Source organism: Puma concolor, chromosome F2 (assembly GCF_028749965.1).
Source record: "Puma concolor isolate L17-30 chromosome F2, mPumCon1.1.hap2, whole genome shotgun sequence".
NCBI lineage: Eukaryota > Metazoa > Chordata > Mammalia > Carnivora > Felidae > Puma > Puma concolor.
In genome coordinates, this window is record NC_141684.1 from 39,566,440 (window position 1) to 39,579,317 (window position 12,878).

The window sequence follows — 12,878 nt, forward strand, 5'->3', positions numbered from 1 at the left end:
TTCACATGGTCGGGTTTACTGCTGATTTCAAGAAGTGTTTGTGTTTTCAGGTCCCCATTATTAACCAAAAGGCACTAAGAGTAGGTGAAGGGTAGGGAGTTAAAAATCAGTAGAACTTGGGGTGCCCGGCTGGCTCAGTCAGTAGAGCATATGACTCTTGATCTCAGAGTCATGAGTTCAAGCCCCAAGTTGGGCATGGAGCCTACATTAAAAAAAAAAAAATTAAAAAGGAAATAAAATAAACAGCACAAGGGGCACCTGGGTGGCTCAGTCGGATAAGCGTCTGACTTCGGCTCAGGTCATGATCTCACGGTCTGTGGGCTCAAGCCCCGTGTCAGGCTCTGTGCTGACAGCTCAGAGCCTGGAACCTGCTTTGGATTCTGTGTCGCCCTCTCTCTCTATCCCTCCCCTGCTCACGCTCTCTCTCTCAAAAACAAATAAACATTAAAAAAATAATAACAAAATAAAATAAACAGCACTAAGTACTTCTAGCTAACACTGAGCAGACAACACTGTGCCTCAGTTTCCTCATCTTTAAACTGGAGATAACAAATAGAGCTGGTTGCTACATTGATCAAATCAGTCCATATATATAAAGCACACAGAACACTGAGTGGCACACAGTAAGTGCTCAGTAAGGTTAGCTACTTGTTATCATTATGCAATCAAAACAATTAATATAAAGTACAAGTTATTCATGTTGTCATATTAAGCCATTTAATGAACATGAAATTAACCTCTGTGCTTTTTTATGACTATTATAATAAAATGACAAAAAATATATATAACTTAAAAATACATGCTAGTATCTGAAAGAATTTAAACCTTTCCGTTCTTACAATGCAATGGCATGGCAAGTCACAGGCTGGTAGAAAAGATTTGTACAACATATCTGATCTATTACTGATAGCCAGACTATATAAGCTCTTATAACTCAATAAGAAATTCTAATAATTCAGTAAGAAGAAGACAAACAACCCACCTGCAAATATGTGAAATATTTGAGTGGTCACATCAGCAAAGATGACTTTCTAATGAAAAATAACTGTATGAAAAGATGTTCAACATTCTTAGTCATTAGAAAAATGCAAATTAAAACCAGACTGACGACCACTCACAACTACGTGGATGGAACTAGAGGCATTGTGCTAAGCGAAATTAGTCAGAGAAAGACAAATATCATCTGACTTCACTCATATGAGGACTTTAAGATACAAAACAGATGAACATAAGGGAAGGGAAGCAAAAATAATATAAAAACAGGGAGGGAGACAAAACATAAGACTCTTAAATATGGAGAACAAATAGGGTTACTGGAGGGGGGAGGGGGGGAGCGGCAATGGGCTAAATGGGGAAGGGGCACTAAGGAATCTACTCCTGAAATCATTGTTGCACTATATGCTAACTAACTTGGATATAAGTTTAAAAAATAAATAAAACATGAATAATAAATAATAAATAAAACAGAAGGAAAAAAAACAGACTGACGGAGCACCTGGGTGGCTCAGTCAGTTAAGGGTCCAACTTTGGCTCAGGTCATAATCTCACGGTTGTGTGTGTGCAGACAGCTCAGAGCCTGGAGCCTGTTTGGGATTCTGTGTCTCCCTCTCTCTGCCTCTCCCCCACATGTGCTCTGTCTCTCTCTATCTCAAAAATAAATAAACATTAAAAAAAAAAAAAAGAGTGAGATTCCATGACAAGTCCACTAGAAAAACTAAAATTAAAAAGACTGATATAACCAAGTACTGGTGAAGATATGAAGACACTAAAACCCTAATATATTGCTGGTAAGAATACAAAATGGTGCAGCCACTTTGGAAGACAAATTTCCAGTTTCTCTTAAAGTTTAAAACACACTTGCCAAATGACATAGCACAGGATGACCAATTGTCTTGGTTTGCCCATAATTGTCCATGGTTTAGCACTGAAAGTCTTGCATCCCAGAAAACTCCTCAGTCCTGGAGAGACTGAGATGTTTCACCTCCCTACCAGCAGCCCCAATCCTTGGAATTTACCAAAAAGATACGAAAACACAGCTACATAAAGACTTCTACTCAGATGCTCCCAGAAACGTTATTTATCAAAGCTAAAAACTGGAGACAACCCAAATGTCCACATAATAGCAAATGGATAAATAAATTGTGGTGTATCCATACAGTGGAATACTACTTGGCAATTAAAGTGATGAGGTACTGGATGAATCTTAAAATAATTATGCCGAGTGAAAGCAGGCAGATACAAAAAAAATTATATACTGAATGGTTCTATTTATGTAATATTCAATAAAGAGCAACATTGTATGACAGAAAGCAGATCGGTGGTTCCAAGGGCCTGTGGGTGGCAAAAGATCAGCTACAAAGGGGCATGAGGGAAGTTTGGGGGGTGACAGAAGTGGTTAATAGCATGATTATGGTGGAGGTTACATGGCTTTATGCATTTGTCAGATTCATCAAACTGTCCACTTAAAAGTGATGAATTTTATTGCATGAAGTTATATTTCAAAAAAGCTGTTTAAAAGAAACTAAAGTGAATAGGGGAAAGAATACTGGATGTATGTCGACATAAAACCAGTAATGACAATATAGTCAAGACAGATTTTTTTAAAAATGCAATGGCAGTGAGGGGTGCCTGGGTGGCTCAGTCGGTTGAGCATCTGACTCTTGATTTTAGCTCAGGTCACAATCCAAGGGTTGTGGGATTGAGCCCTGTGTTGGGCTCCATGCTGAGCATGGAGCCTGCTTGGGATTCTCCCTCTCTCTCCCTCTCTCTCTCTCTCTCTCTCTCTCACTCTCAAGTTAAAAAAGAAATGCAATGGCAGTGGGGGCGCCTGGGTGGCTCAGTTGGTTGAGCATCTGGCTTCGGCTCAGGTCATGATCTCATGGTTTGTGAGCTCGAGCCCCGTCGGGCTCTGTGCTGACAGCTTAGAGCCTGGAGCCTGCTTGGGATTCTGTGTCTCCCTCTCTCTCTGCTCCTCCCCCGCTCACACTCTGTTTCTCTTTATCAAAAAATAAATAAAATGTAAAAAAAAAAAAAAAAAAAAAAAAAAAAAAAGAAAGAAATGCAATGGCAGTGAAACAAGCAAAAATCAGTGCATGGAACCCATATTCATAATGTTTCTCAGCTGGACACTTAAAGCTGCTAGTATTTGAAGAACAGGAGCCAGTTCTAGCTGGAAAATGGACTGATGCTTGAGAAACAGTCCCTTCATGTATGGGCATAGGAGGATTGTTGTGCTGGGAAACAGAGGTTAATTCAATCTGAAAAGATTCCATGAAGCATTTAGGGTCATGGAAAGAATATTTTTTAAATAAATACATCAGCTTTGACTTTTGTTTGAACAATTTTTCTCCTCTCCGTGGGACAATGAATCTTTTCATTTAGCTTTAGCACGGGGATGGAGAAGAGAGAGAGGAGATTGTTCTAACTCTGGGTTCTTCTAGGCATCACTATTCCAAGTAAATGGTCAGGCGAGTAGAATCGCATCAGAGCCAATAGGATGCACTATGGGCCCTAAGAGGAGAGGCCTGGCCCTATTACAATACCCTGTGTGACCTCAGTTAGGTGACTCACCTTTCTGGGCTTTAATTAATTAGCCATAAAATGAGAGGCGTGACCTGGAAACAGTGTTTCTCAACCTAAACGGGACCACAGGCCAGTACAACCCTGCGATCCTAAGGCTGGATATGACCTCCTACCAACGTGGGAAACTCTGCCTTCTGGACAAGAAGAGAAAGGGGGGAGGGCCACACCGTGAACTGGCCATTTTGTATATTGTCATCTCATTTAACCCCTATAATCATTCTGCGAGGTGGATGAGTTTCCAATTTTATGAATGGGACACTAGGATTCACAGATGGGAAGATACGCTCCAAGGCCTGAGAGCTTAGCTAAGTGACAAAGCCTATCCCTGCCATCTCTCAGGCAGGCAGCCTACTTGTTAGAAAAAAGATTTGGAATAGCCTCCCTAATGTTGACAATTCTTGGACCTCGGATTCTATTGTTTTGCTCCTCAAAGGCCTCCCCTGCCAGCACGCTAACCACTCTCTGTGTTCACAGAGTCCCCCAGGACTGGAGCCACAGCAAGATCCGAGGCTCATCTTCCACCTGAGACCGGAATCCCCACCTCCTTCCTGCCTGTCTGGCCATCGGAACCCAACCACTGCTCAGACTCAAGGCCATGGCTTGCACGTGGCCTTAAATGTTAGACTGCCCTTTGCCTTCAGGTCGCCCTGACATTGCCTGTCTGTGATTTTTTCACCCAGTGAAAAAGGCCTGCTTGTCAGCTCAGCCTTTCCAAAGTTCAAACTCATCTTCTTCCACTCAAGCCCTTTCACGGTCAGGGTAGCCCATGTGCTCAGCCACCAGCCAGGAAATTTGTAGCCAGCCTCCATGTCTTCCTCGTATCACCATCACATTCACAAGTGGGCAAACCCTGGTTTCCCACCTCTCCCCGTCCCACCCTCCTGACTGTCCTATTGCCACAGCAAGGCTCCGTGCTCTCCTTTTCTCGCCCGGACTCTTCCCGGAGCTTCAGAACTGCTCTTTCTGCCTGGCGTCTTTCACCCACTGGTCCTGTCCCTCCTCTGTTCAGAACCCATCTATGGCCTTACTGCATCACATTAATAGTCAAGGCTCTCCTTGACTGACTGCTGCCCACCCCTCCAACAATGGCAATCCCACAGCCACCCCGGACCTCCCACTGGGGCCTGAAGAACTGAGATTCTTGTCATAGCTGAGTGCCTCCGTCCATGCTGGTCCCTTGGCCTGGAAGCTCTACGTTAGTCAAAATTGCATTCATTCCTCGAGGCTCAGCTCATTGTGTCACCCACTCTCTAACATGTTCTCAATTTTCCCAATGAAGATCGACTTTCCTATACACCCCTGACAATGGGTTTGTTGTCTGCTCCAGCACTTGAGTTTTCTTGCTGCCATATCTGTCTCCCAGCCTAGTCTGTGAGCTGTTCCCTGGGACCATACATTGTCATCACTGTATCACCCACATGCTGGGTGCTGAATTTTATAAATACATTTTTAGAAAATAAACAAATGTTGAATAAGCACATTTATTGATGAATGAAAGATTGATAAATGTTGACTCAAACTGGCCCTAGTTCTGTAGCTGACAAGTGCCATGCCCTAACTCATGTCTTCGTATACATACTACATTTGCCTAACTACAGGTGACTCCAATGGCTATCTCTTATGATGGGAGGATAGCCTCCCTCAAACTTCTCAGCCAAGTTTCTCTGCCTGGGTGAAGGACGCCAGGCAGAAAGAGCAGTTCCGAAGCTCCGGGAAGAGTCTGGGTGAGAAAAGTTAAATATATAATTTTTTAAAGATATAGATAAAATATCAAATATCTAGTTATAATAACTCATGTATCAATTTAGTCACAAACGCATATTCAAAACATTTTAAATTACAAAATAATACATCACTTTACAAATAATGCTCTTTTCATTAAAAATGTTTCATAGGGGCACCTGGGTGGCTCAGTCAGTTAAGCATCCAACTTTGGCTCAGGTCAGGATCTTGAAGTTTGTGAGCTTGAGCCCCGCGTCGGGCTCTAGACTGACAGCTCAGAGCCTGGAGCCTGCTTCAGATTCTGTGTCTCCCTCTCCCTCTGCCCCTCCCCTGCTCGCTCGCTCTCTCTCTCTCTCTCTCTCTCTCAAAAATAAAAATAAAACATTAAAAAATGCTTCATGGGGCGTTTGGGTGGCACAGTCGGTTAAGCGTCCGACTTCAGCCAGGTCAAGATCTCACGGTCCGTGAGTTCGAGCCCCGCGTCGGGCTCTGGGCTGATGGCTCAGAGCCTGGAGCCTGTTTCCGATTCTGTGTCTCCCTCTCTCTCTGCCCCTCCCCCGTTCATGCTCTGTCTCTCTCTGTCTCAAAAATAAATAAACGTTGAAAAAAAAATTAAAAAAAAAATGCTTCATAGAACAATGTTTTGTCTTGTTTCCTAAGACAATGTTTTCAAATGCTTGCCTAACATCAATATTTTGTCACCACTAAAGATACTTTTTGAGTCTTCTAACATCTTCACTCGTGTCTAAGTTGTCTGAGATCCAGCACTTTCCAAATCCATATAGGATGCTGTCACTGGAAGTTTTACCTCAGGCCAGCAATTCCCACTCATATACCATGAGGACCGTGTATGTTCCAGAGGCATAAATTCACCATCTCTGCAACTTGCTCATTCATTGTGTTGCTGTTTAAAGGATTATATCCAGCATCATCCAATCCTTGCAATTGTGAAATTGTGCTCTCAAGAATAATTACAAAATCTGAGTTGCTTTTTTTATTGTTTTGGTCAATTGACTTCTACATGAACCCAAATCAGCACACTGACTGAAGACATTTTGAACTTATGTGTATTCCCCAAACAACGGTTTGTTCAAAATATTTGATAGATTCCTTGTAATTGAGACACTTTGCAAGGACTCAAATATAAGGCAAGTTCTTCTTTTCTGAGGAATAATTTTTGGGGGGTGCCTGGGTGGCTCAATCGGTTGAGCGTCCAACTTCAGCTCAGGTCATGATCTCATGACTCATGGGTTTGAGCCCCACATCAGGCTCTCTGCTGTCAGCATGGAGCCTGCTTCAGATCCTCTGTCCCCCCTCTCTCGCTACCCCTCCCCCCTCAGAAATAAACATTTTTAAACAAGGAATCATTTTGGGGGCGGGAACTCTCTTCATCTTATGGTATATATGGTTATATATATATATATATATATATATATATATATATATATATATTCCTTCCATATCTTTTTTCCCTTTCATGCACTCAAGTACCAAGTCCTGCCATTTTTTCTCAGTGATGTCCCTCATGTCTTCTTCCCTCTCCAGTCCATACCAAGGTTGCAGACCTTATTCCCATCAGAGAGACCACAAAGGTCTTGGCAGACACTGCCACTTATCCCCCAGTATCTTCCTTCCTCTCCTTCCTTAGTAATAGAAACCCCACTTTTAACTGGACACGTGATGGGCTGGAACAAAGACCACAGCTCCTAGTCCTGGCTTCTTGCCTACGTGACTGCCTGCTGGCCAGTGGATTCCAGTGGATATGGTACGTACAACTTCTGAAAAGACTCCTTAAGGAGGGATGAGGGAATGACCTCCTTTCCTTTTTCCTTCCTGCTGGCTGGAATGAGAACATCCCGGCTAGATACCTAGCACTCATTTTGAACCCTGACCCACCACGGAAACGGAAGCCGTGCTGCATGGTGAAAATAACGAAGCGCAGGAGTGTGGGTCCCTGACTTTACTCTCGCTTTGAACTCACCGCCTCCAGGCTTCTAGAACGCAAGACAGAAATAAACTTCCTCCTTTAAGCCACTGTTATTTCAGTTTTTTCTGTAACTTGGAATTGATCATACTCCTAATTAACAAACTGTTTCCAAGCCTCTCCTATTGAATCCATCTAGCGCCACTGCTGAATTCAATCTTCCCAACACAATATCATGCTTATCATGCTCTTGCTAAAAAACTGCCCGAGATTTCCACATACCAATAGGATAACATCTAGATTTCTTAGCTTAGCATTCAAAGCCCTGTTATCTGGCCCTATGTTGTAAATGCTAACCTCAACTACTCCCCCAACCTACCCCACCAGTACACACACACACACACACACACACACACACACACACACACACACACACTTTCTCTCTCTCTTTCTCTCTCTCATTAACCCTTCATCCAGTCCCATAACCTCATACAATGTCTCTTTGCTGGTTGGATTGAGTTTATGACAACTGACACATGGGTAGGTGGTCGCTCCCTTTCAAAAGGAACTGTGAATGGAAAGAACGCGAATGACCCTTAACAGTAGAACAGACACACTGTGGCGGAGTGTGGATATTACACAGCAAGAGAAAAGAATGAATTCCCACTTCATGCATTAACATAGTAAATTTACAAACATAATATTGAACAAGATAGAATTCAAAAAGGACAAAACTAATCTCTATCATAGGAATCAGGATAGCCTCAGTGCACAGAAGGAGGCATGCGGGGGGGTTCTGGAGTGCTGAAAACGTTCTACTGATTAAGCAGAATGCTGGTTACACATTCACGAAAAAATAATTGTGCTGCCTCCCTGCTTTGTGGCACTCAAAGCCCCATGACCCGGCTCTGTGTTACAGTGCCAACCTCAATGACTCCAAGCAGCTCCCTCTCCCTCCCCCCACCGCCCCAACACATATACAAACACACACATGGGGCTGAGACTGGAACTCAGCTCCTTCAGGTGCCAAGATCGGTGTGCTGTGGGTTGTACCCGCACTACCTGTCATCACTGTCATCGTCACGACAACCCATTTCTGACAACAGCCGAGACCTCCGGAATCAAGCCCAGCCCTGCCTTTCCCTCTGAGTCCTGAGAGTCCCGAGTCCTGAGTCCTGAGTCTCAGGGTCCTGCCAGGTAAGGCAGTCGTGGCTGTCTGCCGAGCCACATGGCAGGCTTCAAAGATGACCTCACAGTCTGGAGCTCCAAGTGGCAACTGGTTCCTTGGAAAGGTCTGTCTGGCACTATTTACTAGCAACAGTGATGACAGGCTCTGCTCTGTATGGGGCTTCAGCCTCCCTCTTCCCCTGACCCTCCTGACCTATTCTCACATGAATGCTAAACAGGGCAGCCCTCCTGAGCTTCCCTAAAGGTGGGGAGTCCCAGGTAAGGGCTCTCTTGAACACGGGTGCTGCAGGCCAGAGGACAGCAAGTCCTGGGGAAAGCACCAGAGGCTCCCTCACCCCCTTGACTGGTCTTAAACCCAACCACTCATCCCCGAGTCTTAGCATGTCCTCTGTCACTGCCTGCCCAGCTGCACGCCCAACACCGGTGCCCGCTGGCGTTTACATCCATCATACCCTCTTTGGTCTGCTTTTCCTGAGGCCTGAGCCTGTCTCTGCCTCTTTCTCCAGACACACCTCTGCCTCATCCCTTGCCTTCTCCTAGGCACCAGCCAGAGCTGTTTCTAGGAAACTATGGGATTTCCTTCTAGAACCTCCAAAGACCCTCTTATTTCTTTTGGATTTTTCAAGGCTCAATCATCCATTTCTTTTTCTGTAAATCTTGGGCTTCACTCCAAATACCTCTTGCGGAACAGAGAGATACATGGTGTTTGCTGGTAAGAGCTTAGGGCATGACAACCAGCTCAGGAGATCTCAGAGGTGGATCCTGCTATGGCACCCCCAGTGCGTGAGCCCAGGCCACAGTGGCTCCGGCTTGCCTGGGCCTGGATGCTAGGAGCAAGAAACCCTGGAGCTCTGGTTTATAAGAGTCCTGGCAACTGGGGGGGCCTGGGGCTGAATCCTACCGTCAGGAATAAAAGTTTGGACAGGTAGTGAAGAGCCACAGATACCCGCATTCTCAACAGGGGATTCTAAGGGACCAAGCTTCAGGGGCCGAGAGGGAATTCATAGGACCTGGTGACTGAGCAGATCTAGGAGAAAACAGAGAAGGAGATGCTGAGGACGGGGCTGATTTTCCTGGCTCGGGCAGCCCAGTGGATGGAGAGGCCATTACCACAGCAAGGAACTCAGGTCTGAGGGTCATCCTTGAGAACATCCTTGAGAACATCACCCTGCTGTGCTCAGAAGCCCTTGGGGGGTTATTGAGCCATGCTGGACTGTTTGGGGCAGGCCATAAGCCCATTTTGGGATCTTGATATGGTTTTATGAACCTGTCCCTTGGAAAGCAGGCAGGGAGAACTATGTAGGAGTGACTCCTGAATGGAAAACTCCAGTTAAATACGTGTGGATTATCTGCCACCTTCATGTATCTGTGGAGAGGCTATCTTCCTGAGTTGAGGAGGAGGTGACTGGTCATAGGAACGGCTTGCTTTTTCTGGAAAGAGAGGTGGTGAAACTCACTTTAGGTTGTGCCTGGAACTGTTCTAAGGACTTTAATCCTCACAGCCCTGTAGGTATTATCATCCCCATTAGACAGATGAGGAAACTGAGGCATAGCATAGCTGGGTAAGTCTAAGGTTACTAACCTGTGAGCCTCACAGCCATAATGTGAATTTAGGCAGGCTAATCCCAGACTCCATGCCCTTGGTGGTAAGCCCTACAGCCTCCCATCTCCTAGAAGGCAGGTTCAATGCACTTGGCGCAGAAGCATCCTGGCTCCCTGCTTTCTGACAATTTGGAACTTTGTCAATTGGGTTAGTTCAGGGTGAGGGTCTGCTCCCGAGGAGGTTCCTTCCTGCGCATCCAGCCCTGGAGACCTTAAAGAGAGAGGGTCCCCCCTCCCCAAATTGTCCTCGGGGTTTCTAGCAACTACCACAAAATGCCCTCCCCTTTCCCTCCTTTCTCCACAATGGAGAGACACAAGAGGGAGGACCAAGAACAAAATCCAGATGAAGGGCATTAAAATACCAGCCGACCGAGGGGAGGAATCCGACTGCATCTGGCCTGCCAGTATTACACGAACCACACCGATGCCCGCTCAACAAGTCTCCCTTTCCCCGGGTCGCTGGAGCCCAAGTCCGGAGTCCCCGCGGCGGCTGACAGCGCCCCCACGGGGCACTGCGGTCCGGCGGCCGCGCGGTGCGCGCCGCGCGGGGAGCGCGTCCCGCTCGCCCGGCCGAGGTGGCCGGACTTCTCCCCGCGCCGGGGGTCCGGGCAGCGCCGCCCTCCGCTCGCGCCCGCCCAGCGAGGTCGGGGCGACGAGCCCCGGGCCGGAGGGGGCGCCTGGCCGGAGGGGCCGCGCGCAGCCGCAGGGGCCCGGGGCGAGGCGGGCGCGCAGGCCTGGGGGAAGCACCCGCGTGCGCCCGAGCTCTGCGGCTCGGCGGTCTGCGGTCGGCGTGTCTGCGCCTCGGGGCGGCGGGGCCGTGCAGAGCCCCGGGGAAAGCGCGCCCCGCTCACCTGCAGCCGCTGCCGCCTCGGACGCCTGGGCAGCGAGACGGGCGCAGCCCCCCGGGTCTTCGGCGTCGGCCCCCTCGCCGCTCGGAGAGGCGCGGTTCTCCTCGGGGGTCGCTCGTGGGAGCCACGGAAGAAGCCGGAGCCGCGGCCGCTGTCTCCTCCTTCGCCGCTTGCTCCAAGTCCCATTCCAGAGCGCTCCCCTCGCTCGCTGGCTGCCTGCGAGGCTCGGGGCCAGCGCGGGAGGGCGGCGGGAGGCGGCGCCGCGGCGAGGGTGGGGAGCGGGCCGGGCGGAAGGAGGGGTGTCGTCTTTGGGGATGGGGAAGGCGCGGACAGGGAGCGGCCGCGAGCGCGGCCCCACCCTGCAGGCAGCCCCGGCGCTGGGCACCCTGGCCGGACGCCCTGCTCGCTGCCACCCGGCTCCGCTCGGTGCCTCCGCAAGCCCAGATGGGATTCGGACTCCAGGGGTCTGGACCGCACCCTTTGAAGGGGCTTGGCGGGGTGGGGTTGGGGGAGAGCATCTCCCGAGGGAAGGCAGGCATGGCAAGGGGACCGTATCCTGAACTTGGGGTCATGATCTCCAAGAGGCGTCCACCGATGACGGCGATGAAGAAAAGATGGTGAGAATTGGGATAATTGGTGACAAGTGCCAGGACCTGTCTTGGCAGTGCCCGGAACACCCCACCAGTGCCAGTTCATATTAACAGAGCGTCCACTGGCCAGGGGCCAAACCAGGCCCGGGGGTGGAGAAGGCAGTAAGGACGCCAGGACAGAGAGGAACAAAGATCCTACCCTGGAGGAGCAGAGAGAGTCTAGTTCAAACAAGACTTTTGCAATTATGGGCAAAGACGTTTGCAACTTTGTGAAGTGGGAGAACATGACCTTCCAGGTCCCTGCAGAACTTTGGAGGTTCTGGATTGGTCAGTGGCAGGGAAAGGGCCTGGTATGCCACTCCACAGGCTACATGCCCACCAGCAGGGGTGAGTGGGAGTGCCCACCAGCACATCTCCTAATAATGGATCCAAAATTCTATCCCCAAACCACTAACCCAACACACCCAGGTCAGGTTTTAACAAGCTGTGGAGCAGAGGCAGCAGAACTAATGAGTTTCAAAACCTTTGGAGGTGCCAGAGTCTGATAATTTAAGTGATCTTGGCTGCCTTTACTCCTAAACCATCACTCCTATTTTATGATAGAGTTGGTTTCCAGAATATTAATGAACACCATGTACAAAATCAATTCCTTCAAAAAGCTCCAGGAGTGGGAAGTAAAAATTCCAGTCATAAAGCAAGGGGTTAACATATTCAAGCTATCAGGCAACTCCGTGGTGCCATAATGCAGAGAAAGAATCCCTATCCTGCACCTTAGGCCCACTGGGCACTCCTGGATGCCTGCACAGATAAGAAATCGTTTCTTTGTATGTCTTTGGGAGGAGGTAGGTAGAGGTCAGAAAGCAGAGGAAAGTCTTCAGGAAATGTTTGGTCTCTTAAGTCTTGGATCCCACAGAAGAAAATTCTTCCTGAGTCTGGGCCAGTGAAAATCCCCTAGGAGCTGGGGAAGTTGAGTTGCAGTTTATGGAAAATTGCATTTAAAATGTGTTGCCTTATTCCAAGACACCAGTATGATCCAGTAATTTACCAAGAAAACAACAGCAATTCCAAAATCCCTCCAAATTTTAAGGGATTATAACTAAGTAACTGATTCCAGGGACTCTAGTATATGCCAACTCAAATGGGTGTTTTCTCCAGGGAGTTCTATCAGAATTCTTCCACATAGGAAATCTCTGTATGAAGCACTCCTGGGGCCAAGTCAAACAGGCCAATGAGTTGTTCTACCTTGTGGAATGATCTTCAGGTCTGCCAGAAAAAATGAAGCAAAAGCGAGCTCAACATCCTGAAATATCAAGTCAGAAAAAAACAATGCCTTTATTTCCCAGTTACCTTGGAGGTGAATGCAAGTTGATAACAATAGAGGCTTTGGGGGAAAGCCCAAATTTGCCTTTTCTGCCAGAGGGC

The 12,878-nt window shown here is 47.7% G+C and overlaps 1 protein-coding gene across 5 annotated transcripts in view; it reads right to left on the reverse strand.

Annotated features, from left to right (window-relative positions):
- Nucleotides 1-11,003, reverse strand: part of MATN2 (matrilin 2) — a 138,440-nt gene extending 127,437 nt beyond the window's left edge. For all 5 annotated transcript variants that reach the window (XM_086695081.1, XM_086695080.1, XM_086695078.1 and 2 more), the window contains exon 1: nt 10,870-11,003. The gene's annotated coding sequence lies outside the window, so the exon portion shown is untranslated. The remainder of the gene's footprint in view (nt 1-10,869) is intronic.
- Nucleotides 11,004-12,878: the final 1,875 nt, after the last annotated feature.